The sequence below is a fragment of the Panthera leo genome, chromosome B2 (genome assembly GCF_018350215.1).
Source record: "Panthera leo isolate Ple1 chromosome B2, P.leo_Ple1_pat1.1, whole genome shotgun sequence".
Taxonomy (NCBI): Eukaryota; Metazoa; Chordata; class Mammalia; order Carnivora; family Felidae; genus Panthera; species Panthera leo.
In genome coordinates, this window is record NC_056683.1 from 111,284,978 (window position 1) to 111,312,487 (window position 27,510).

General features: G+C 34.0%; 1 protein-coding gene and 1 long non-coding RNA gene across 5 annotated transcripts in view; one reads left to right on the forward strand and one right to left on the reverse strand.

Annotated features, from left to right (window-relative positions):
- LOC122220354 overlaps positions 1–25,401 on the reverse strand; it is a 75,420-nt gene extending 50,019 nt beyond the window's left edge. Inside the window, exons 1-3 of one of the 2 annotated variants that reach the window (XR_006202815.1) lie at positions 25,318–25,401; positions 20,664–20,738; positions 669–788 (exon numbers count right to left, since the gene is read on the reverse strand). This is a non-coding gene — a long non-coding RNA (uncharacterized LOC122220354). The remainder of the gene's footprint in view (positions 1–668; positions 789–20,663; positions 20,739–25,317) is intronic. The other variant, XR_006202814.1, reaches the window with a different exon arrangement.
- Positions 1–27,510, forward strand: part of NKAIN2 (sodium/potassium transporting ATPase interacting 2) — a 980,716-nt gene that overhangs the window by 369,329 nt on the left and 583,877 nt on the right. The gene's annotated exons all lie outside the window — the stretch shown is intronic.

A 27,510-nucleotide genomic window follows, 5' to 3' on the forward strand; every position in this document is an offset into this window, starting at 1 on the left:
CACCCTGGGTAACAGATATACACTCCTGCATAATGGACACATATTTGTATAGAGGCATTACCATTTGTAAAAAAAAAATCACAATATAATCCTTCAGGCAAGGAATATTATAATAGTCAAAGGCAATATTACACAATTGAGGTAATATTCTAAAAAAATGTTTTGCTTAATTCATCTGGCGTAAACTTAAATAGTTGAATTCCTCAAACATATTTAAAGTTAAAAGAAGCATTTAAAATATATGACAGGGCTACACATAATGCAGGCTACTACCTAAAGGGATAATGAGAAATGTTTACATTTGGGATCTGATCAGTTTGTATATTTCAATGACCACTCACTTCATAGATGGTTGTATTGTTTATATATCATTACCTTTAATACAAAAGTTAATAATAGAAGTATTCCCATGTCCCCAATCTTTCTCTTTCTGTTTACAGAATGAAATCCAAATTCACTTGTTTATCATCCCAGATTTTCTTGTTTTCAACATTATTTTCCAGTGTGCTAAATAAGCTTGTTGCTCTACATAAAATGTTCTCCTCAGTGTGTTTATATCATCCCTTCTTTCCCCTGCCCTCTAATCACAAGTGGATTTATGTTACCATAATCTGCTTTTTAAACTTTCTTTTAACTACTAAGGCTACTGCTTCATGCTCCTCTCTCACCAGGAATTCCATAGTTCACAGTCTGGGTTTCAGGATCAGCCAGCTCCTGGCTTATTTAACAACTGCTCCCCTAGTGTTTTTGGATGGATTCTTTGTGATTCACTGTATTTAGGGTCAGGTCTAAAAAAAAAAAAAAAAAAAAAGGAGATTGTTTTATTTCTTCCTTTCCAATTTGGACACCTTTTATTTCTTGCTTCTTTGTTTTGGGTACAACATCCAGTGCAATGTTGAATAGCAGTGGTAAAACAGGTGTACTTTTCTTGTTTCTTATCTGAGGGAGAGGGGGAACGTGATGCCTTTAAATGTGCTGTCAACGGAAGCATCTCCACTACCTTGGTCTGGATGTAGTAAAAATAAATAATAACTTTATAGAAAGGGTAAACATGAAGATTTCTGGTATGTTAACATATAATTTAAAAACAAAATAATATTTCAGTGTTACTGAGATATGATACTGCATTATAATTTAGTTGGGACATGATAATTAGTAAGATTGAATACCTTTCATATGTTTCTTGTATGTATTCTTTAATTTCTCATTTATAGGTTTGTCTGTAATTCATTTTTGTTTTTGTCTTTTTTCATTAACATGCAAGTTTTTATCTTATGACTATTATCCTTTGACCATCTCATATCTTATAAAACTGTTTCCTACTGTGGTTTATATCTTGGTAGTTTTTTTAATGCTTTTCCATATAGTTTTTTAACTCTGTGGCATAAAAATTACTTATCCTTTATTATTTCAGGCTTCATATCCTTCTTTAAAAATTCTATCTTGGTAAAATAAAGAGTGAGTAATATTACGTTGATCTCAAATATTTTTAGAAATTTTGCAAACTATTGAAATCCAATACAGAAGAATTTTATACCAATTATAACTCATAAATTGATGGTAGTGTTAAAAAATCTATATGAACAATTTTAGTGATCCTTGGAGATATATTTGTTCAAGGAGCATAGATAGAAGCCATGCAGTTTTTTTACTCACATATGAAGTCTAAACATCTCGTTATAAGGGAAAGACAGAAACTGTTGAGCATAAACTGGACAATTGTAAGTTTAGAGAATGGCAATTCCTGACTCAACGTGATTTCCTTAAGACTGACATTTCTGGTATAATCCTGCCTGAATTCTGGAAATGACTACCTTTGACATCCTTCTTATGGCTCAGATACTGATTTTCAGAACCTTTTATTAAAACAAAAGCTATAACATTAGTATATATCACTCATATGACATATACCACCAATATATTATACATTATTACAGTTATCCTATAAAAGTGGGAAACATAATAAAAGCTAATGCTTATTTGGGGAATATTGCATAGCAGGTATGGTTTAAAGTGTTTTACATACATTACCTTTTTCATTGTCACATTATTCTTATGAGATAGATATTGTACAGTAGTCCCATGTTATGGATGGGGAAATTGTGCCACAATGTGGTTGAGTAACTACCTCAAGGTCACAGAACTAATCCATTAGAGAGCCAGTATTCATATGTGGGCAGTCTGGCTCTAGACTTTGTGCCCTCTGTATGACTGGCCAGTTTGGATTGGAAGGGTAATATAAGAAATATTTTTAGCACAATGTGATCAAAACAGAAGATACACAATTCTAACTAGAACTAATGAATACAATTAGATTTTTAAATATGGTACATACCAAGACCTTTAAATAATCTCTACAAGGTATGGTGCCATCCTTTCATTTGCTTCAGATACTAGTCTTTGACCCAACATAGTTGATATACCATATAGGTATTACAACCTGATTAAAATTAGCAAAGACCATATAATGTTAACTTGCAGATAAAAACTAAATAAATACATTCCTAGATCAGGAGTTCTAATTTGAAATGAGGGATTAAGATACTTAGCTGTCAGGCCACATATAAGTTCTGTACAAAATTATGATTGTTTCTAAGCATATTTTAGTGAGGACTAATGGATCACAGACCTGGATATATCAGAAGGGTGAAAGTTCCTTAATGCAGGCTATGGAAGCCTTGCCTGCCTCATTTAAAAGTGAACACTTTATCCATCTATTCCACATGTAAGCAGTTCTGATTCTATTTGGAATCAGAAAGAAGTGGTCTCAAATACAGTGGCTTTAAATTAGCTAATGACTTAAAAATGTGGTAGTACTTACATTGTAGGATCAAATAACATAAAGGCGTGGAAAAACAATTGACAGCAATGTAAAACTCTGTGTAATTTTAATTAATGTGGTAATTAAAGTTTAAACCAAGAACCACAGAAGTTGCAAGAATACTGTTGAGAGCAAAGGGAGGGGAACAAGGAAGTAGAAAGGCAATGGATAGACAGCAGAGGGACCGCAGGGAGACTGTGGTACTCTAGGCATATTTTCTCCATTTCCCCAATTACCCATGGGTAAGGCCCCGGATATTGGCTCTTTTATCCACAGTATTACTTTCTGAAGGGAATTGTTACTGTGACTGTTATATTGGTTTCTTTTCCTGTGAAGCAATGTGCAAACATCAAAGAAGTTTTCTATTAGAATCAAAGTACTCCTCAATTGGAAACCTTCTTAAATAATGGATGGCACTTGAAGATGTTGGTTGTCACTTTTAATAATTAACTGTGTCTAATTTTGGCAGTAACTGAACTTTTATTTTCTGTGAGAGCTTGACACACTACTTGATTTAGAGGAGCAAAGGATTTAAATATTGCACCATGCTTAGAACCACAAATTCTGAATAAATTTCTTATTCCCCTGCTTGACACTTTTTTCAGGTGATTTTTCCTCCTTTCATAGATAACTAGATATATGTAGGTAGATTGACAAGTGGGTAGGCAGATTGATTTATACATGGGTTGATCTAAGTAAGATAAAAATATTCAATTAAGCTTTATAATAATGAATTTCTTTATAATTTAAAATATTTTTAAAACACCACTTCATTATGAATTCCAACAAGATAATTGTTAGTATACTGTACTCTAAAGAGGCACTTCATCCTATTCAGCTGTGTATCCTTTGAAATTACCAGTAAAATATTTCAAATACAGCAGGTCTTTGATAAATATTTGCTGAATTGGATTGATATATATATATATTTTACTGTAACTATCCAAGTGAATGTTACAAAATCAGATTTATGTATATTATGTGTTGGGGGAATTTCAGGTCCAGGTGGTTTTGCTTGAGAAGTAGCCAATAACCCCTCACTTTGCTGTCTATAAGATTGTCTAAATCCATATATTAATATTTGGATATGAAACAAATAGGCCTGCTTGAAAAAATAATTCAAATGGCAGATGGTTGTTATGTTTTATTTAACAAACATTTATAGTGGGCGTCTTCTGCCAGGCACTAAGCATTGCAAAAGTTTTTTGGGGAAATGTAGCTCTGGAAAATACGTATAGGAAAATATTCAGTTTGAGAAGTTTGTGAATATGCTGTATTATCTTAGTGTTTACAAAATATACTTATTAGTAGATTTCATGTTATTTTATTACAACTAGGATGTCTAGACATTACTGGAATCACAATATTAAATATTTGAAGTATATTTTTGCAAGATGAGGAATTAATCGTTATCATTTTATTTTTGTACCAGTTCACTTATTCATGCTCTTTATCTCCTTGGGAAAATGTAGATTGGGAGTCATGATGTTCTCCCCTATGGGAAATGTCAAGGTAGAAATCTCCTGGGAAGCTTTTCACATTAGATTTAAGTAATGAGAGGTATGGGCCTTGTTTGGATAAAAGAGGCTAAATAGTTATACAATAAGAAGGAAGAAATAGCAGAACTCGCAATCATAAGAAAAGTGTGGATTTAGGAGTAACATAATGATCACACCCCACAATCTTGTTTAAATACATGCTCACAAATATAAATATTTTTTTATATTTACCACAAACTTTGTGCTTATATTATGTTTTATTTTATACTTCCATTATTACTAATAAAAGCATAGCAACAGCTGATATAATGGATGTTAACAAGCTTTAGAAATGTGATGAGTATAAGAGTAAATTATTAGAGTACAATCTCTGTATTGAGGATTTTAACTACAATTGAAAATTTTATCCTGGAATATATAGTTCTTGCATGGCAGAATAATTATTATGTTCTATAAAATAATCACATTATTTTCTCAATATAAATTTATATTTAGCAATTTATGGATACTCATTAATTTTCATGTTAATGTTTATTAGCATTTTCCCCTAACATTTCTTTTCTTAAACACTGCTTCTTTTTCCTTCAAAACTGTAAATTATTGATGTAGCATCTTTTGTTGGTTTTCAAGAGTTCATTTTATATCCTTCCTAATTAACTGAGATGCTGGGTTTCATTTTGGAAATTTCATGTCCTACAACTGTTTCCACAAAACTATAAAAGGCCCGAATGTGGTAGATTTATTTCATTTGCAGATGCGTGTATCTCATTAGAAAACCCTGTCACTTTTTCAAGATTGAAATTTTACACTGTCACCTTCAGATCGGAAAATGTTTTTTAAAAAATGCATGTTTGATTGCCATTTAAAACTGCAGAAATAGTGAAGATACAGACATCTGCCACCACACATACAGATTGATAATGACTTTATTTGTACTTTGGCCTAATGCATATCCTGTCAGATCTTCAAAACAAGAAAAGAAGAACTCATCAGACAGTAAGAAATGGCCAGATGCTCACAGAATGATGAAGAGTCATTGTCTCTTATCTTGTAATGTTCAGTTTGCAAAGAAGACACTATTTTATTATAAATGTAAAAAGAAATCTAACTTATAAAACTTAACTGCTACTTCAGGATATGCCCAAGCATCCTGACCCCAAAATGTTTGCTTCTCTTCAGCTTCCATGGTCACCCCCTCATCTTTACCATTAGTCCTTCAACAAATACATGTTTCTTCAGTCTTGGGACCTTAAGGGTCTCAAAGGTGCCCTACCTACCCTTTTAGTAACCATTTTTCTACGTTTTATTTTCTGCCTGTGCTTACAAATCTCTTTAATAAATTCATGATTTTTAGGACCTTCCTATGTTTTAGTCTCTCAAACTCCTTCCAGTAACATTTTGTTTTATGTCATCTTGGGCCTCATGATAAGCCATTTTACTTTGTTCTCACCACCAGCTGAAGACTCTCTTGGTCCCTTGATCTTTCACTACTGGTATCTTGGTGGAGAATTCTGTGTCCTTTACTGTCCATACTCTGTGGTTACCCTCCTAGTGTTGAGGGAAATAATAAGATTATGCTAATGATTTATCATAATCACCCACTTTCATAAATAATTGACTTCATTCTGAGGGAAGAAACAACTCATACAGGTCTGCATTTTAACAGTTGAACCTAAGGAGAGGTCTTTTTAATTTTGGGTGAAAAAAATCTAAGCTCAAACAAAGCATCTTTGTTTAGTCCTAAAATTAAAAGGATTGGATAAACTTAAATCCTTGTTAAATACAGACTTACATAATTATCTTATATTTCTTCAACTGTTAATCATAGATGTTAATGGATGAAGCAGTAGACTGGGGACAAGGGAATTAATTAGTAGGAAATTGAATTAACTATTACACAATGTACGTCTATTCTTATCATTGGTTGAAGGAACAAATGAAAGCCTTTTCTTCATATTAAAATTTATGACATACTAATTCCCCTATCTTGAAATACATCATTTGCTCTATGTTTGTGTTCAGTGGCTTACAATATAACCATTTAAATATAAAATATATCTATGTTTCGGCTGTTCTAGGGCCCTCTGACTTCAGAAATGAAATTCACAGCAAAATGCAGCTTTATTTAATAAGTTCAACTTGAATGGAACTTTTTCACAATATGGACCTCTCAGATATATCATTATCCTATAGTAGTTTTATGCAAGTAAATTATTCATTTCATTAGTACTGTATCTAAAACAAAACACTTTCAATTTATACATTATGCAGTATAAAATGATGAGCCATAGTTCTTTGGGGAATTCTTCAAATTGTAGAAGTCATGGAAGTAATGTGTGTCAGCTACAAGCCCTAGGGATCTTAACAGAAAAAACATCCCTCATTGAACCGTAAAAATAAATGCTGATACAAAGAATATCCTTTATGCTCAAAGAAAAATGCACTTTATATAATGAACAATAAAAGACTGTATCTAGTACCTTTTATTTTTTCTGCACTAATTGCTGCTATAACAAATCTGAAAAGTGTAATCTATGTGGTTATTACAATGAACATACTTGCTTAGGAAGTTATTTGAGAAAAGTCATGAATGTAGCTGTCTTCCCTTTATAAATTCCAAAAAATAAACATTTTCTGGGGCGCTTGGGGGGCTCAGTAGGTTGAGTGTCCGACTTTGGTTCAGGTCATGATCTCATGGTTCGTGGGTTTGAGCCCCATGTCAGGCTCTGGGATGACAGCTCAGAGCCTGGAGCCTGCTTCAGATTCTGTGTCTCCCTCTCTGTTTCTGCCCCTCTCCCACTCATGCTCTCTCTCTCTCTCTCTTTCTCTCTCTCTCTGCCTCTCAAAAATAAACGTAATAAAAAATTAAATACATAAATAAATAAACATTTTGTGTGTATAAGTATACCTGTTACTTATGTATAATGTATGGAAGCTCTTAATGATAGTCCAACGTTGTCCAGCTGTTTGTTTACTGAGGCTCCTCTTGTTTGGAATTAAGTTTTTTTGAGTCCCTTATATGACAGTTTTTAGACATTATATAGTAATGTCAAATAACTTAGAGAAGATACATAAAAATACAAACAGCAGACATTGCTCCTTGGATTATAATTTTCTATTGAAAGACCAAAAAAGAAAACTTATAATGATACTATTATTTAAAGCATTTGCTTGTTGTCTGAAATAGGTACAGTAGGAGCTCAGAAAAAACATCAGTATTGTATGCTTCCATAATGAATGTGAGGATGTATTAGGAGAGATCGTGGTGGAGGGTGAGGGAATAGTGAGGCAGTGTAAAAGGGACCAGACATTTGACATATGGGGAGGAGCTAAAGACGAAAGTGATATTTTCATATATGTACCTTGTATGTCTATTGTTATGTATATACAGACCTGAAGACAAATATGATAAAATTATTAAGATTTACGACAGTCCTTGTCAATCAAATTAAGCATTTGAAAGGATACATCTGTCTATCTTCAGGAAATGTATCAGATATAAATGTATGTGTTTACTACCCTGTGATATTTATTCATTGAATTCACTATGCTAAAAAATATCTATTTATGGCTAAATTAATATGCCTCCTAGGGGCGCCTGGGTGGCTCAGTCGGTTGAGCAGCGACAGACTTTGGCTGAGGTCATGATCTCACAGTTTGTGGGTTTGAGCCGCGTGTCAGGCTCTGTGCTGACAGCTTGGAGCTTGGAGCCTGCTTCAGATTCTGTGTCTCCCTCTCTCTCTGCCCCTTCCCTATTCATGCTCTGTCTCTCTCTGTCTCAGAAATAAACATTAAATTTTTGTTTTAAATATACCTCCTGTGGAGAATCTATGTATTTTTTATTAGGTAGGTAAAGGTGGAAGAGGACTTTGCAATAAGAAATATTGAACTCTGGAAACTATATGAAAAATGTAAGCGTGAGAGCCACCAACTCAGCGGCTCTGCATTTCTGAACTGTTCTGTTAAATGTTATTGAGTTTGATTTTTTAAAGTCCTTTCAGGATAATATTTTTAAAGCATTTTGGCTGACAGGAAAAGTAAATTACCAGATAAAGTTTTTAAAGACTGCTTTGTTATTAAGATGCACTCTGTCCTGAGAAACTTAACAGAAACCCATGGGGGAGGGGAAGGAAAAAAAAAAAAAAAAGAGGTTAGAGTGGGAGAGAGCCAAAGCATAAGAGACTGTTAAAAACTGAGAACAAACTGAGGGTTGATGGGGGGTGGGAGGGAGGGGAGGGTGGGTGATGGGTATTGAGGAGGGCACCTTTTGGGATGAGCACTGGGTGTTGTATGGAAACCAATCTGACAATAAATTTCATATATTAAAAAAAAAATTTAAAAAAATAAAAGCCATTTTTTAAATAAAAAAAAAAAAATGCACTCTGTAGATGCATTGATGACCTAACGCTTTGTCAGAGTTGTGTGTGGGCTAGTCTATACATTTCCATGTAGCTTTATTAGAATGTAGATGCCTGGAAAAGCCTAAAGAATTATTTCCTTTTACTTTGTTTTGGATTTTTGTTTAGTAGAGTCCTTTTTGTAAAAGTTTTATTTAAATTAAAGTTAGTTATCATACTTTTAGCTCCTTCTTAATGTAACTGTACTTTACCTAATGCTACTGATAAGCTCAGTAACCTAATATCCAGTCTTGATATTATATTTAATTTTACACCACTAATAATGTGGAGATGATTCAGTAAAATCAACATAATCTGAAAATGTACTTTTTTTAAAAAAATGTGTATTTTTGAGAGAGAGAGAGAGAGAGAGACAGGGAGAAAGAGAGAGAGAGAGAGAGAGAGAGAAAGTGAGAACACAACCAGGGGAGGGGAAGATAGAGAGAGGGAGACACAGAAAATAAAGCAGGCACCATGCGCTGAGCTGTCAGCAGAGAGCCCGATACAGGGCTCAAACCCAGGAACAATGAGATCATGACCTGAGCTGAAGTCAGATGCTTAACCAACTGAGCACCTAGGCACCCCTGAAAATGTATTTTTTTAAATTCTGGATCCTCAAATCCTGTGCTGTATTCAATTTATGGATAGGTAAAACTATTATGTCACATCGTTAAGTGTTGGCTTCTTTCTGCAGCTTTTTCGGTTGTTGCAAAAACCCTCGTCTAAATGGGCAGACAGAATAGTTTATGATGAGACCACACAGAATGTTTCCAGGTCAGTGAAGAAATGTGAAAATAATGATCATGGGTAAAAATACTTGTCTGAAAAAAAGTGTCAAAAATTAAGTGAAATCTGTAGGCTTTTCCTTGTATCTTAGAAAAAAAGAAGCAGAGACTATGAAAATGTGAATCTTTTAGGTACCATCACTGCACCACTTGTACGAGAATCATCGATTGCATTTGCTTAAGAACTGAAGATTTCTGGGCCCTGCTCCAGGCACACTGAATCAGAATCTCTGATGGGAGAGCACAGGAAGCTGCATTTTCAACTCCCTTCCCCTCTAAAGTCTGATGACCACTTTCCATAAAGCATATTTCTGCATACCAAAGCAGATTCGTTCAATTTCTGTTTCTCTATCAACCATCATGACACTTGCCTTTCATCATTTTTAACCTTATTTTGCTATTCATAGTGCATGCATGTGAAATCTCTTGTTTCACAAAACTTCCTTATCAAGTTCAGTTTTCCTCTGCCCCAAACGTTCTTTTGCTCTTCTTCCTCCCTCTAAGAATTTTCACGAAGTCATTTTTAATTCTTTCTCTGTGAAGGAATAGCCACATATCCCTGTTTCCTGGATTGTTTTAGTTACTTCCTTTCCTTAACCAAGTTGTTGCTCAATAACAATAATACAATTTGATCTGAAACATGGTCAAAATGAAATTACATATGCTTACTTTTTTCCTGTGTCATGGAACCAATAGATCTTTCTCCATTTCCTCACCATAAATCCAATAACCTTATTCTTCTACCTTATTCCAAATAGCATACAAATAATATATAACTATTCCAGAAAATAAAAATGCCTCATAAGTCCAGAACTGAGAGCTAATAATAACATCAAAACTCACTGGTTCTATAACTTGCCTGAATTTAGTCCTATAACCTTGTATCAAGATTTAATCATACAAGTAAAACCAGTAGGAGAAACATACGAAGAGATTTGGTTCACTTGGTTGTGGGGGCTTGTTGGGCAAGGGTGAAATCTGTAGGCATGTTGTCAGGAAGGGCAGACTACAACTCTCTGGCTGAATCTTCATCTACAGGGTAACATCTTTTCTCAGGGAAGCCTCAGCTCTGCCCTTCAATTGATTGAATCAGTTGCCCTCAGATTATCTAAAATAATCCCCCTACACAACAGTCAACTGATTATGGACTTTAATCACATCTACATAATACCTCCCTGGTAACACCTAAATTACTATTTGATTGAGTAACTGGGGACTGTAGCCTGGCCAAATTAACAGATAAAACAAAACAAAACAAAACACCACATCACATCACAGTGATGATGTTTTTGTTTATTTGATATAGTGTCTTCTATATTAGTATTTGTAGCAAACCATTTCCTAAATAGAAATTTTTGTGCATTTGGGGTACTTAAGTTTATCCTTTTTCTGGAAACTATTCACCCAGAGAATACTGTAAGCCTATGATTCACTGGTAAGCCTATTGGTCAATAGTTTTGATAGAATTTATAGCTGTGTTTCCAGTCTTGTAATGGCTCTCTCAGAGTCTTCAAAATCCATACTTAAATGCCATGCTCAATATAATTAAATATTTAACAGTTATAGAAAAATCTCTTAAGCTTTGTCCTGATCCTCCTATAACAGCTTGATTAAGGGAAAGAGCTACTTACAAAGAACTCTGGACAAATGTTAAAAAGCATTGTTCCTGAAAGATTAATAATAATTAGGTGAATCCTTTTAACTAAGTATCAAATTTCCAATATATCGCTGATTTATGTGGCTGTCACATCATCATTTTTGCTGTCAACTGAAAGCATGCACTCAGGAATTTTGTGTGTGTGTGTCTGTTAAAGTGCTCACATGAAGGAGAAAACAACAACATTTCATGTTATAAGAAACCAACCAGATAACAAAGCATAAACTCACTATTGTATATAACATGATTTTTGGTGTCAAAATAGGAATTTTTTAATTTTTTTAAATAGAAATTTTTGAAGGATTTGTGCTCTGAACCAGTTGTATCCTTTCATGGCTTAAATAAGTGGAAACCTATAGAAATGGAACTCCATATTGTATCCAAGATTCTTTTTGCCTGTTACTATTGCAAACACAATCACTAATTCTGTAAATATGGTTGTCCATGTTTAAAATGAATGCAAAACACTTGATACACAACTGCCCTGGGACAAATTAATAATGGCGAAATGCCAGAAAAAAACATGTCTTTCCTTTTTTGTGGTAATTACTGCCCTTTTGAATGTTGCACAGGGAAAGAGGAAAGCTTTTTATCATTGTTCTCCCAACTCAGACATAGTAAAACAGAATGTCAGGAACGCAATGAGCCTTCACATTATGAATGCTTGGTATTTTGATGTCTATATTATCTTTTGGAGATAATTTCTTTTACTGAAAACAGTGAGGATTGGAGGGCCAGTTTCCTAATAATGGTAATTATGGGAAATGCATTATCTATTATCTCCTTGTTTAAAATTCCCTGCACATACACATGGACACATAGAACTGCGTCACTGGGCGAGATAGTAAACAATTGAGACTTTGGCTGGTAGATCTACTTGGGCTGTTCTTCCGGGAGCTTTTTCTTTAAGGAGACCATCCCCAATTCATAATGTAATGTGAAATTCGCAGGCCCACCTATTTGTTCTAAGCTTTAGTTCCATTACTTAGGAACTAGGCTTAATTACTAGATATTGGAGGGTTATCCTGATGCTCAAATGAGATGAGGTATGTAAAGCACTATGTAAATTATAAAACACACACACATGTTAGTAATTACGTGAGAGAATTTTAACCATTCAGATGAAAGCGAACCATTCAGTCTTGTATGCAGATGATTGGCATCATATTGACAAACCATTTGAATGATAGACTGATTTTCTTATTTGTCTGTGGAAACTTTACATCATGTAACTGTTTTGAACATACTGGAATGTTTTATCAAATAGTAACTAGTCTGGCAGGTTCTTTTTTGAACACATTTATTGGAAGAATAAGTTCTTTTTATAGTGGCTCTATAATTGACGTTTTGAATATCCTCTTGCATTAAATATCTTTAGTATGGCAATGTATTTTGGAGCTGCAAATTGTTAATACACATATACCCAGATTGTTAATAAGCATATACAGTGGTAAGTGATTCAGTGTAGAATGCAACTAGAAAATATTCGTCTTCTCAGATGACAGGGCGTCAGACAAGAAAAATTACATGTAAGATTAAAACATTACTAGAGTTCCTTTCTGACGCCTCCTACCCTGCCAACTCCACCCCACTGTTTGTTAGTTTCATGGTAATTTTTTAAAATTCTTTCTTTTAACATCTTTTTTTTAGAACAGTTTTAGATTCACAGCAAACTTGAACAGAGAGGAGAGAGAGATCCTGTACATCCTCTCTCCCCACTATCAACATCCCGTCCCACTGTGGTGTGCTTATTACAGTTGATGAACCAATACTGACACATCATCATCGACCAAAGTCCATAGTTTACATTAGGATTCACTTGTGGTGTTGGACATTCTCTGAGTTGGGACAAATGTATACTAACATTTATCCACCAATATAGTATAATACAGAATAATTACACTGCCCTAAAAATCCTTTGTGTTCCACCTATTAATCCTGCCCTGCCCCCACACCTTAGCAACCACTGGGTTTTTTATTGTCTCTGTAGTTTTGCCTTCTCCAGGACGTCATAGAGTTGGAATCCTACCAGACTTTTGGAATCTTGTACCTTTTGAGTGCATGGTTGAGATTGGCTTTTTTCACTTAGTAACATCCAATTACATTTCTTCCCTGTCTTTTTATGGCTTGATACCTTCTTTCTTTTTAGTGCTGAATGACATTCAACTGTCTCAATCTATCAGTTTATCCATTCACCTACTGAAGGGAATCTAGGTTGCTTCCAAGTTTTAGCAATTATAAATAACACTGCTCTAAACACCATGTGCAGCTTTTAGTATGGAAATAAGTTTTCAACACTTTTTGGTAAATACCAAGGGGTTCAATTGCTGGATTACATGATATAAAAGTATATTTAATTTTATAATAACCTGCTAAACTGTCTTATAAAGTGACTGTACCATTGTGCATTCCCACTAGCAATGAATGGGAGAGCTCCTGTTCCTTGTCAGCATTTGGTGTTGTCAGTGTTCTGGATTTTGGCCATTCTAATGACATATGATGATATATGATGTGGAATATCTTTTCCATATGCTTATTTGCCATCTGTATATCTTCTTTGGTGAGTTATCTATTAAGATCTTTGACACATTTTTAGGGATTGTTTGTTCTCTTACTGTTAAGAATTTTATTATTTTTTAATATTTTAGATAACAATACTTTGTCAGGTGTGTCCTTTGCAAATATTTTCCCCCCCAGCCTGTGGTTTGTCTTTTCATTCTCTTGGCATTGTCTTTTCACAGAACAGAAGATTTTAATGTTATGAATTTTTCTTACATTCATCATGCCTTTGGTGTTGTATCTAAAAAGCATTGCGGGGTGCCTGGGTGACTCAGGTTAAGCCTCTGACTTTGGGTCAGGTCATGAACTCATGGTGAGTGAATTTAAGTCATGTGTTGGGCTCTCTGCTGTCAGTACAGAGCCCACTTCAGATCCTCTATCCCCTCTCTCTCTCTGCTCATCCCCTGCTCTCTCTCTCAAAAAAAAAATACATTAATTTTTTTAAAAAAGAATTGCCATATCCAAAGTCATCTAGATTTTTTTTTATGTTACATTTTAGGAGTTTTGTAGTTTTGCATTTACATTTAGGTCTGTGACCCATTTTGAGTTAATTTTTGTGAAGGGGGTCATCTTTCTGTCTAAAATTCCTTTTTTTTTTTTTCTTATGTGTCTAGTTCCAGCACAATTTTTTGTAAAGACTACTTTTTTTTTCTATTGTATTATCTTTGCTCTTTTGTCAAAAGATTAGTTGACTGTATTTATGTGGGTATATTTTTGGGCCTACTATTCTGTTCCAATGATCTATTTGTCTATTCTCTCACCAATACCAGTGTTACTATAGCTTTATAGTAAGTTGTATGATTATTACTACTATTATTATTATCATCATCATTCTGTTGCTTTATAGTAAGTTTTCAAGTTGCATATGTGAATCCTCAAACTTCATTCTCCTTCAATATTATGTTTGTTATTCTGTATCTTTTGCCCCTCTATATGCCATGATCTGAATATTTGTGTCTCTGCCCCTCCATCCATATGTTGAAACCTAACCCCTAAGGTAGTGTCATTAGGAGATGAGACCTTTGAGAGGTGAGTAAGTCCTAAAGGTGGAGCCCCCATGAATGGGATTAGTGTCCTTATAGAAAAGGCTCTCCATATCTCTCTTTCCCCTTCTACCACATGAGACTACAAGAGGTCTGCAACTTGGGAAAGAACCTTCACCTGACTGTGCTTCATACCCCAATCTTGGACTATCACTCTCCAGAAATTTGAGAAATAAATTTATATTGTTTGTAACCCACCCAATTGTTGATATTTTGTTAGAGCAGCACAAAGGGACTGAGACACTATAAAAACTTTAGAATAGGGGTGCCTATTCTACCCCTGAGTTGGGGTGCCAACTCAGTTGGTAGAGCATGCAACGCCCGATCTCAGGGTTGTAAACTCAAGCCTCACATTGGGTGTAGATCTTACTTAAAACAAAAACAAAAACAAAAAACAAAAACTTTTAGAATCAGGCTGTCAATATCTACAAAATAATTCATGGGGATTTTGGATTTTGATTAGGATTGAGATTATATTGAATCTGTAGATCAAGCTGCGAAGACCTGGCATCTTGATAAGTTTGAGTCTTCCTGTCCATGAACATGGACTATTTCTCCATTCATTTAGTTCTTCTTTGATTTCTTTCATCAAAATTTTGTACATTTTCTCACACAGATCTTATAGTTGTGTCCATTTTTAAATGTGTATAAAAATTTCCAAAAATAAACTTGTATCTAAGTTAATGTAAAAGACTTGAAAAGTTAAATTAATTTTTATATAACTACAGTTGTATAAATTAATTGATTCACAAACTTTGGAGCTATATGTAATGTTATACCTTTTTGATATTCTGGCAAATATATAAAGTAAGTTTTTAAATTTCTTTCAGTCTGTGTGCATATGATTATGTTATGTCTTTATTTTTCACCTAGATGGTTTCACCTAGTCCAATTTATCATTTTCTTCCTTTTATGTCTTTATTTTTCACCTAGATGGTTTCACCTAGTCCAATTTATCATTTTCTTCCTTTTCTTCTTCATTTTATTTATCATTTTCTTCCTTTCTTCCTTTTGGTGCCATTTTTAAAAATCTTTGCCTATCTCAGGAACTCAAACATTCTTTTTTTTTTTCTTTATGATATATTTCATGTATGGAATATTTTCGATTAGGGATTGAAGCTCTTCTTATATTACCCTGCAATGAGTTATTCTGAGATTTTTATTGAAAATCAGTTGGTTGCATGTGTGTAGGTTTTTAGCTGGTTTGTTTATTCTTCCACATTGATCTTATATTTATTGTTGTGCCGATACTGTACATTAGTGTTACAGTCAGTCATAAAGTCAGGAAGGATAAGTGTTATTATCTTTTTCAAAATTATTTTGCCTCTTTAGAGTCCTTTGGATTATAATATTTAAAAATTAGCTTGTTGATTTACAAAAAAGCTTGTGAGGATTCTAATTGGAACTGCATAGAATATAGTCTTTCAGTCCATAAACATGGTGTGAATCTTCATTTATTAGACCTTTTTAAGATTTCTATCTGCAATGTTTTGTAGTTTTCTAAGTTCACATGTTTTTTGTTATATTTATCATAAGTAATTTTTTGGTGTTATTATAATTAATTTAAAAAATTTGTTTCTATTTTACAGAAAGGCAGTTGTTTTTCATATTAACTTTGTGTTCTACAATCGTATAAACTTACTTATTAATACTGGTTGTTATCGTTTTAGTACTTAGGGTCCTTTACAGAAATGGTTATGTCATCAGGGAATAGAGTTTTGTGTTTTCCTTTCCAATATTTGTTTTTCCCCCTTGCCTTATTCCTCTGGGTGGGACCTCTAGTATAATATTGAATAGACATTGTGAGAATATAATCCTTGTATTGATGCCAGGAATTCATTCAGCATTTTCACCATTAAATATGAAACTAGCCTTTGGTTTTTCAAATGGCTTTTATAAAATTGAGGAACTTCACATCTATTCATACCTAGTTTGCTGATATTTTTTTTATGTATACTATGAATTTTGTCAAATGCTTTTCCAGAATCAATCAGGAGGATTATATTATTTTTCTATCATTCTACTGTGTTGTTAAATTGCACTTTTTTTTGAAGCCAACTTTGCATTCATCCGATAAACCACACTTGAGCAGGATATATTATCATTTTTTAATATTGCTAGATTCAAATTAACAGGATTCTGTTACAGATATTTGCGTCTATGTTCATGAGGGATGATCTGTATTTTTTTTCTTGCAAAACGTTACTAGATTATGGTGTCAGGGTCAAGCTGTATGTCCCCTCATCTTTTCTTAAAGAGTTCACATGTGTATGATATTGCTTTTTCTTAAACATTCCTATAGAATTCTCCAGAGAAAAAAATTTCTGCACCTCGAATTTTCTTTTGGTAAAGGTTTTTTATTACAGATTAATTTTTTAATAATTTAATAAGTAATCAAATTACTTTTAAGTAATAAGTAAATAATAAATAGAGCTATTGAAGTTTTCTATTCCTTTCAAGTTTTGGTAATTTGTGTTTTTCTCCTACATAATTTTTCATATTTATTGGCCTAAAGTTGTTCATAATATTCTCTTGTTATCTTTTGACATCTATAAGATCTGAATTTGTACTCCTTCCTTTCTTCTGATATTGGTAACTTTCGTTTTCATTCTTTTCTTAGTCTTGGTAGAGATTTATAAATTTATTGATATTTTCACAAAGGAGCATTTATTGTGCTAATTTTCTCTGCTTTTTGTTTGTTTTCTACTTCATTTATCTCTGCTCTCAATGACTTATTTTTGTCAGATTACTTTGAGCTACTTTTCTTTTCTGGTTAGGTCACTGCTTTTAAGTTTTTCCCCATTTTCTACTGTCGGCATTGAAAGCTATACACTTCTCTAAACTCTATTTTCACAGCGTCCTACAATTATTGATATTTTGTATTTTTATTATAATTCCATAATTTTATATTATGATTACTTTCTCAATTGATGGATTATATAACAGTATGCTATTTACAGATTATATGATGGTTTTATAGCAAGTCCTAATTAAATTCTATTTTGATCAAACAACATTCTGCATGTTAGCATACTTCTGAAATTTGTTGTGAGTTATTTTATAGCCAGACATATGGTCTGTTTAGGTGAACGTTTTCTGTATATTTGAAAAGAATGTGTATCCTGCTGTTACTGCATGTAGTGTTTAATAAAAATTAGGTTACAATAATCAATATTGTTCATATGTTATATATCCTTGCTGATTTTTGTCTATGTGTTTTATCAGTAGCTGAGAGAGGATTTTTAATGTTTGCAACTATAATTATATTAGTTCTATCTGTTTTTTGCTTAATACATTTTGAAGCACTGTTATTAGTTGTATATACATTTAAATTTGTTCTGTCTTCTTGAATAATTGCCACTTTTCCCATCATTCCATATTCTCCGATAATATTTTTTGATTAAGTATTAATGTAGCGATACCATTTTTTAATGCTTACTATTTATATGCTACATCTTTATTTTTTTTCTTTTCACATATTTGTTTCTTTATATTTAATGGCCATTTCTTGTTAATGGCATACCGTTTTATTTTTCTAATCTAATCTGGAAATTTTTGCCTTTAATTAGAGTGTTGCTATATCTACATTTAGTTAATATGGTTAAATTTAAATCTAACGTGTTACTATTTGATTTTCATACATCCTTTTTTTTATTTCTATTGCTCCCTTACTGCCTTCTTTTGGGTTAATCAATATTTATGTATATTTCATTTTATGTTCTCTATGATGTAGGTAAAAAGTGGCGTAAGTATTGATTGAGATTTCCATAGCATACCACGTTATCTTATGACTTCTTTTCCCTGAATGCACTATTACTAGATCAATTTACAAGATATAACTAAGAGGGGTTCCATTTACCACATGTAATGGAAGGGACAGAGAGGAGTTAAGAATTACTTTCAAATTTTTGGTAAGCTCTCATGCCATTTACTGGAATAGGGTGCACTAGAGAATGAAAAGCATGAATTCTTGGATATAATTTTGCACATGTATACTTTAAGATGTCTGTAAAATATAGAAAATATATATAAAAGTACTCTATGTGTACATGATTGTGGAAATTAGATGTGAAAGTTTTGTGTTATTTGTCTTACATTTGAACTTTTCATTTAGAACTTAGCTGGTATAAAAAGAGGTAATACATTTTTATTACTCATGCCCTATTCTCATATAATGTTAAATATTTATAAAATTATAATTATCAATAATAATATTTGCTATACTCATTATATTCCCTTGAATAGCCTTTTTATCTTTAAGAACATTTTTGAAGAACACTTTTTAAGGTAAATCAACCTCTTCAAATAATGGCCCCTGTTCCATAAAGACCATAGAGCAAAACAGTTCCATTTTAATTGTGTCCAATTCTGTGAGATCTCATTAAAACTAGATCAATTTCCATAGAATGCATCCATTCTGAATAGTACTTTGTCAGGTTTAAATGTAATAACTTGCATTATTATTATTTTTTAACCAGATAACTCAGTGAAGTGGGTTCAAGTGTGAATCTCTTTACAATGAGAAAGAAATTCAGTTTTGCTTCTGCTCCTATTCAATATCTTGCTTAAAAGACACAGCAAATGTTCATGTGAACACTTACTTACTCAGCATTTAAGAATTCCACATGCAAGTGTATATTCTTGAAAGGATTCCTGAAGACTTCTCATTTGCATGTGACTAAACTGATTCCAAAATCTGTTGAGTGATTTCTTTTTGTCTTAAAGATAGTGATGTCATTGATAGGGCAAGACTTGGGTCCAGGAAAGTCTTTTTGGTTTTTTTCTTTTTTCCTTTTGATAACAGTATCTCAATGGAGAGTTAATTTTTGCATGACTTCAAAGAGCTGTGATGGGTCTATGAGCTATTGAGTTGTGTAAGTTAATTTGCCCCTTTGTTAAATAACCTGAAACTGCCATTTGTGTGTGTGTGCACTTTCATCTCCCTTTCCCTTCACTCTCAGCCTCATTTCTGGTTCTGTTCGAAATGCTGCCTCTAGGACCTACTCCTTTTTCTTTATCATAATGTGCTACTTTCAAGTTTGTTTAAGAAATATCAAGATTAACCCTATTTTCTCCATTCTTTATTGAAGATATATACACATCTGTCACTAAGAATAATTATGGATTTCAGACAAGTTGTTGCTTTTTAATAAACTGATAATTAAACTTCATTTCTTGGTTTGAGATTGCCACCTTATTATATTCATATTTTTGAAATATTAGCTCATTCTCATTTGTCAATGATTACTTAAGACAATCAAAAGGTTATATTGGACAAATAATAGTTATCTTATTCAAATAAGTGTAACCTGAAATACAATGCGTGATCATCCTATATGTTAGCAAAATGTTAGCCATAAATAACAACAGCAATGATTAACATACATTGAACGCTTTCCAGGTGGCATGCCCGGTATTTATTCATCATAACAACTCTATAAATGAGAAGGGTACTATTGTATTCCCTGTTCTATAGATGTAGAAACTAACGCACAAAGAGATTTGAAAAATTGCCAGTATAACTCATGGCAAATGATACAGTCCTCATTTAAACAGATTAGGTTATAGCCCTGAGCCTGAGCCTTCAACTACCATGTTCTGTCAAACGTTAATCTTGAAACAGTTTTCAACTTGTATGTTTATACATTAGTCTCCACTTATCCACAAAGAAGGCTTTCCAAAACCCCCACGAGATGCCTGAAACCATCGATAGGACCAAACCCTATAATATGTTTTTTTTCTAATTCATCATACATACATATGGTAAAGTTGGTAGATTAGGCACAGTAACAAGTTGACAACAATAACTAATAATAAAATAGACCAAATACAACAATATACTGTTATAAAAGTTATGTGAATATGGTTTCTCTTTTAAAATATTTTATTGTACTGTACTCACCTTCTTCTTGTGATGATGTGAGATGACATATGAGAAGGAAATCATTTGCTTCTGTACAGTGGTGACCATGGGAAACTGAAAAAGAAAAAAAAAAGACTGGAAAGCAAAAATCTGGATAGAGATACTACTGTATACCCAGACTCTGTCTTGTATCTGTTGTTGACTTTGATCTGGAATGAGAGTTTCTGTTCTGTCCTGCATGATAGGGGATCTAAGCTTTGAATGAGTATAGGATCTTAGATCCCAGTTTCCTGTCCTTTCTCTAAGACTAGTGGGTTTTGTTTTGTTTTGTTTTGTTTTTTCTACCCTTTCCCCAGCCATAGTTAAGCGTCTTTGCTGCCTCTCCCCTATGTCCTAAGGCTTTTTGCTTTGCACGGAAGAAGAGTCCAGAGAAGTGCAAGGTATGTTGTGTAACCCACAGCTGCTGATCTCCTCCAGACTGCCTGATCCACCTAGGGTGTCCCTCCTCGGGCTCCTGTCTTGCCCCCAGTTTTCCCACTTAGCACAGGCGGAACACTACTGTAGAGAGCATGCAAATGAGTTTGAACTCTCTTTGTGTCTGTGATCTCCAGCTATTCCAAATGGATACCCTAGGCTAAACTTCTTGAGCTGTGTTAAATTTTTAGCTCATTCTTTTGGGTCTCACTTTTATGGGGGCTCAAGCCTCTTCCTTGCATGATCTTTGACAAGCAAGACAGTTTGTGAGCCCTATATCTCCCTGGAGGGGCTTGTCCTTCTTTGGTATTCAGGTTTTTTGGTCTCAATATGTTTACAGCTTTCTGATAGATTCAGGAATCAGGTTACCATTTTGAAGAATATCTGGCCTATTTTCATTGGGTGGGAGGGAACAGTTTTGTAGTTTTCTGTATCCAAAGTGGAAGTCCACATCCTCCACCTTATATTACTTTAGCATCTGCTTTTTACTTACAAATGTATTCTAAGCAATATTCCTTTATAATAATGAAGTAGGGAGTTCCACAATTTATTTCATCAATATTCTACTTTTAGATTTACTTTTCAAAGCCTCCTCCTAAAATTTTAGTTGGATGACAGTCCACAAATAGTAGCAGTGACAGCACCTCTCCAAAAAATTAAAAAAAAAAAGCTATATAATTATTGTGAACAACAACAACAAAAGGAAAAGCCCATTCCATTAATAATAAGTTTCCTCCCAAATAAATTGATATGGTGTGATCTTTTAAAGAATCATGAAAGGTGAATATAAGATCTGGCTGTGGTCCCATGTCCTTGCCCTCTGCAGTAGATTTCTTGTCTGGAATGCACATTAAGTTTTCTGCTTCAAGGATGACCAGTGCTCAGGGCTCGCATTCATTCTCACTCCTAAATTATGTGATGCTTCCTTTCCTTGTTTGACATCTTCAAAGTGAAAAGTGTCATTGCCAGGGAAGCATGAAGATATAGTTAGTCCCAGAGGCTGTCTTTGAAAACCTACAGAAAGATCTGGTATTGTTGGAGCAAAAAGTAAATATAAGGACAAAAATATTAATATGCATTTCTATATAAATAATTTCACTTAATTGTTTAAAGATAACATTTTGTAAAATTTTATATTATGGGTGGGGTTGTCTGAGTCTATCATTTTGAATGCAGTACTGAGAAAGTAAATGATCTAAATATTAGGTTGACACTTTGAATAGAATCAAGAAATAGGAACTCTTGTAGATTTATTTGCTGAAACATTCTCTTAACCTTGTGTACCAAAATATATTTCATAATTCTAGTGGTGATTCAGCCAAAATAAATATGTCTTCAAGGAGAACTAGAGTCCTGAAATAAATATTCTTAATTCAAATCTTATATCAATATTGTTGTTTGGCATTCCAAAATTTTCTTTTAAGTGATTTTAAGAATTTAAGTGTGGGTAGAAGATATAAGAAAAGTTAGGTAAAAAACGAGCCAGTAAGTAAGAAACCCTGTTCACAAATAACCAAGGTTTGAATGTTTCCTGTTTTACATAAGCTCTATCAAGTTTTGATTAATTGTATCCAGAGGATAAATAAAATTGAGGTATAAATAATTTGTCAATGAAAGCTCACTACCTCTTTATTTACTTTCATTTGCCTAAGGCAACCTATACCTCAGGAGAATGCTTATCAAACTGTAGCTACAGTCTTTTTTTTTTTTAATAGGAATTTTGCTATAAGAGTATAAATATTTAAAATTTTCCATTCAGTTTGAGGGGAAATCCTATGCATCTGGGAGGGAGTAAGGAAAAGGAAATGTACAGCCGTAAGCAAGGGATTCTGGCTCTGTTTCTTTTCAGTCTAAGTACTTCACAATGAAGCCTCCTTGTTTGAAGTGCCATGAGGTCATTATCATCAGATATTTATATTCAAGTAAAACCCTCAAAATGCAATCCTAAAACAAGTATACATGGTATTTCTCTGCTATTCCTTTAAACAGTGGTTTATTTACATCGCCAATCAATTTATGAGTATCTTTGTATGTTTATAAATTTGAAATGTACATTTGCTTTTTCAAGAATTAAGAATTAAATTATAAGAACAGCACAGTAAATTGTGCCTCATCTTTTCTCAATGAAGCTTGTCCAATTATTTGAGTGCGCTGTACTTTGAAGTTCATAATCATTACCTTCTTTTTTGTTCTAACTCTCAAAAGTGAGGACCTGATTACTGCCATACGACTTGTGCACATATTCCACTTTGCAATATGTGCTGCATATAAATGTGCGGTTTGTATAGTAGGGGGTAAAATGGGCAGCCTCCCTGCCATCTGCGTGCTAATTAACCAGTGTCGAACACAGTGTTGTCATAGGAAAAAGTCATCTTCATTTCTACAGGGTGCAAATTATGTTGCCAAGAAGATCACAAGGACAGGGTCAAAGTTGGCTGTCAGCAATGGTTCTTGGTTTAGTCTGTGCTTTGAAAAGTTATAGGGATTTTCAAATAAAACATAGACTAAACTGTACTTTCATATCTAATTTATACACCTACATAAGCATAATACAAAATAAAAAATAACCAGCCTTTTCATATACGAGTACCTGTTTATAACTGGATCCTTTTCTTTTGGTATCTTATTTTTTACTAAGACTTTTATGCCAAGGGGATGGATTAAAATGTTACATTAAATATACATGGAAACATAATTAAAATAAATCTGTATTAATGGTTCTTTTGTTTTTCAACACCGAATCAAAGGCTGTATCCAATACAGTTTACCTTTAAAGAAACAAGGTGTTGTAATTTTAAAAACAGTGACCTATAAATTAACTCTTTGCTATGATAAAGAATAAAACTCTAACACTGTATGAAATTTATTTTTTTAACTTTTATTTATATTTGAGAGAGAGAGAGAGAGCAAGAGCATGAGCAGGAGAGGGGCACAGACAGAGAAGGAGACACAGAATCTGAAGCAAGCTCCAGGCTCTGAGCTGTCAGCACAGAGCCTGATGCAGGGCTCAAATCCACTAACCACGAGCTCATGACCAGAGCTGAAATTGGATGCCTAACCAACTGAGCCACCCAGGTGCCCCAAAACTTCAACACTTAAGACATATGTAAGTGTTGAAATTCAGATTAGCTCCAATTCTAATTAGTAAGAATCCTAGCAGAAGTACTTAAGGGAAATTAGCTACCCTAATGTTGTTAACTATAATTTAAAATTTTAGTTATGTTTGGGGTGCCTGGGTGGCCCAGTCAGTTGAGCGTCCCGGCCTTTGGCTCAGGTCATGATTTCATGGTTCGTAAGTTCGAGCCCCACGTCGCGCTCTGTGCTGACAGCTCACGGCCTGGAGCCTGCTTCAGATTCCATGTCTTGCTCTGTCTCTGCCCCTCCCCACCTCGTGCTCTGTCTCTCTCTGTCTCAAAAATAAATAAAACATTAAAAAATAATAAAAAAATGTTATGTTTGACAGTGCATTGTTAGCAAACATGGATGTATGCACATCTGTAATGTGTGCCCTAGTCTGCCAATAGAACTGAATAATTGAAAATGAAATATCACAATATTTTGTACATTATGTCAAGATAATTACTCTCGTAATTAAAACTTAGGAAGAATTGGAAGGGTAACACTTTACTGCTGGGGGCATACATGGAGATAGGATATTATTTCTCACATCTTTTCAAGCATGGGCAACAAAGATGGGAAAATTAAACAACAACAAAAAAATCATCAAATGGTAGCTACCTCATCAGCCTATGTTCTTAGGTGATTTTTTCCACCAAAATGTTCTCGATTTGGAACTAAAAGTATATTGCCTTATTCTTTATGGAAGTGAGAGAATTACTTTAAACAAAATAACGTTTATTTTCTGCATAACAATTTTCCTTTAGTGCTTTTTTGGGAAACAAACTTACATTAACATTTGAGCTTTTAAAAGCATATTTTGTGTTTGGTTGTATTTTATCAACAAGTGTGGTTAGATGTAGTTTTCATACTACCCATAAAAAATATTCAAGGCTATTTTTACTTGTGGGCAAAGTGGCAGCAGTATAGCTAGAGAAACACTGAAATATGCTTCTCCATAAAAATGCATTTCTGAAAAATATGACCTTTTAACTTGTTGGGTCATTATTTTGACTTAAGGGGCTCTAGAATGTCCCTGAAAAAATAAGAATGTGTTATTTCCTAGTATTACACATTAATCCTGTAAGCCAATAGCACTCACCAATATCTTACTTCATTCTATAAGACCCACTTGAGATATCAGCTCCTCTGTGAAGTTTCCCTTCTTCCCAAGACCAGCTTTGTTACATTCTCTGTGTTCCCACAGCAACTGGCTTAGAGTTCTGAGAGGCAAGGTACCAGGTCCGATTCTCTTTTGTATGTGCTGAGCCTAAAAAAGAGACCAACACATTAAGTATTAACAATGTTGTTGAATGAGTAACAGAACACACATCCATTAACCTTTTAAACTGTCATTCTGACCTAGAGTAAATCCTTGAGGGAGTTACATTTAAGAGAAGCTTTGGGTGAAAGTTCTTTCCCTGAGGGGATAAATGTCCAGACTTGGAATTTGACAGGCCTCGATTGGGATCCCGATTCTATCATTTATTGGCTGTGGAAACGTTAAGTCATTTAACACCTCCGAATCTCAGTTTTATTAATCTAATGAATGACACCAAAAATGGTCCCTTGCAGAATTCTTGGAGAGTTGGACACCTTTTTCCTAAAATGCCTGACCATGCCTTGTTGCACACGATAAGTGCTCAAAAAGTGATAGCTCTTCTTAACGAGGGAAAAATATTTCCAGACCTAGCAAGAATCATAAGAGCTTCGGGAAAAATTTATGAGGTAGTTACATATAGTGTTCTTGTGGGATTTATGTCAGTTTACATAGCTGAAGACATGGAAAGAAATAATCGTTGGTAGTGATTTTGGTATCTTCAAGAGGCATAAAGTGATAAAATTGTGTGTAATCTCTAATTTAAAACAATATTATTGGCATGTGATATATTTGTTCAAGTTTTAAGTAAGCTCTTCATATAGCTTTTTCATGTGATGTATCATGTCTTTTTAAATGTAAAAACAATATGAAATTTTAGCTTCACTTGTCTGTTTAATACATTATGAGTTAGTAAAATTGTTCCCCTATAGAATATGAATACTTATATGGTCATTAGAATGGTACAGATTGCTAATCTGGTTTGCTGAGGGATCAAAGGTTTCTGGAGCATTGTAATTCTGACCCCTCCACCCATGGGATTTTCAGTTATATCTAGCGTCTGATTACAGAACAGAGAATAGCTGAAGAGAGGGAAATCGTGCATTATCATTGGGAAAGCCATGTTCAAACTCTTTTTATGCTATTTCATGGGAGTATCAAAGATGCCATTACAGGCTTCAAGGCACACCCTCCCGTAGGTGTGTCCTCTAGGGGCTCTCAGGTAAATATCAAAATATTAATTATGAAAACAGTCTTATTTTCTTATGTATTTTCTTCAGAGAATTTTAAAACAAACCCTGCCCCTTTCTTGACCATTGGATAGATCTAAATAACTCTGCACAAATAGAAAGGACATTAGGGTACAGGGGTGATGTGCACTGGTTTAAAAGAATAGCTCAGCTCTGACGATACATCTGGAAATTTCCTATTACAAAGAATATCCCAGTTATACCTGCCAAACAGCAGTGGGACAAGCATTGTCTGAATAAGTCATAGTGAGAATTAGAGGAAATCTGGGCAAATCATAACCACTCACAATGTTATGCATTTTGTTTTAAGTAGAGAAACACCTGGGTGGCTCAGTCAGTTAAGCATCCCACTTTTGCTCAGGTCATGATCTCATGGTTCATGGGTTCAAGCCCTATGTCGGGCACTGTGCTGAGAGCTCAGAGCCTGGGGCCTGCTTCAGATTCTGTGTCTCCCTCTCTTTCTGATCCCAGCTCACATTCTGTCTCTCTGTCTATCTCTCTCTAAAACATAAATAAAAACTTTTAAAAAAATAAAAGGTTTTATGCCCAACATGGGACTTGAACTCATGACCCTGAGATGAAGACCTGAGCTGTGATCAGGTTGGATGCTTACCTGACAGAGCCACCCAGGCACCCCTACATTTTTTTGAAGAACCAGTTTAGTTAGCAGCTTTGAGCATCATGAAAGATGAAATATCCAAAAAGTAATAAATTGAACCCACTTTAAGATGGTAATAAAATAATTTAATAGATGTGCAAAACTGCTAAATGATTTTGAGGAAGGATTACCTCACCTCTGAGTGAATCATAAACTCATAAGCATTCACCAGGAGATCAATGCTACTGGGTGGTGAGCATACCATTGCAACATCTCTGATACAAAGATAAATCCAGTGCAAAACATGTATTTAACTTTTTGGCCTGGCATCTTTATCCCACTGTTCGT